The 743-nt window shown below is 69.7% G+C and overlaps 1 protein-coding gene across 1 annotated transcript in view; it reads right to left on the reverse strand.

Moving 5' to 3' along the window:
* Positions 1-743, reverse strand: part of CAMTA1 (calmodulin binding transcription activator 1) — a 749,204-nt gene that overhangs the window by 109,606 nt on the left and 638,855 nt on the right. The window lies entirely within an intron of this gene.

The following is a 743-nucleotide window of genomic DNA, read 5'->3' on the forward strand; positions in this document are numbered from 1 at the left end:
GCCCCCCCACCCCCCCGCGGGGAGGCTGGCTCCAGGGACACAGGAGGAGGTCAGAGGGAGCCCAGGCTGCCCTGCCAGCCCCCCCCCACCTCCACCCTGGGGAGCTCCCTGCTCTTCCCCTGCTCCCCCTCCCTCCTTCCCTTCGGATGCAGCCGGCAGTGGGCTGCCTAGGGATCTGCTCTGGTTTTCCCAAGTGCAAGGGCACCAGGTGGCTCCTCACGGGGCCCTGGAGTGGGAGACAAAGGACCTCCCCGGAGTGCAGGTCGTGGGGACCCAGAGGCGAGGTCAGGTGGGGTCGCAGCAGCGGGCTGGGGAGGACCTGCCCCAGGGCTGCGCTTTCTTCCCACCTGACTTCTCGGCCTCGAGGGGCTGAGAGGACAGGAGCGATGGGCCCATGTGGCCAGGGCAGTGGGTACCCACAGGTGACTGGCCACCTTGAGTGGCACCCGCAGGGCCGAGGGCTGTCTCCCCACCTGCTGGCAGTATGGGCCGGGACCCGAAAATAAACCAACTCATCTGCTGAGTGTGTGGACTGACTGCGGTTCAAGCACCCCCCCGAGAGCTGGCCAGGCCCGGGGTGGCATGTCGGCCCAGCACAGCCCAGCGCTGGAGGCAGTGAATCCACAGCGGGGCTCCAGGAGGGACCGGCTGCTGAGCGGGGGACGCTGGGTGCAGGTGGCCTGGGAGGAGGAGCCGGGCCCAGGTCACGCCAGGGAGAGGCGATGGCGTTGCGGCCGCGAGGA

Source organism: Myotis davidii, unplaced genomic scaffold, assembly GCF_000327345.1.
Source record: "Myotis davidii unplaced genomic scaffold, ASM32734v1 scaffold299, whole genome shotgun sequence".
In the NCBI taxonomy this organism is placed as follows: domain Eukaryota; kingdom Metazoa; phylum Chordata; class Mammalia; order Chiroptera; family Vespertilionidae; genus Myotis; species Myotis davidii.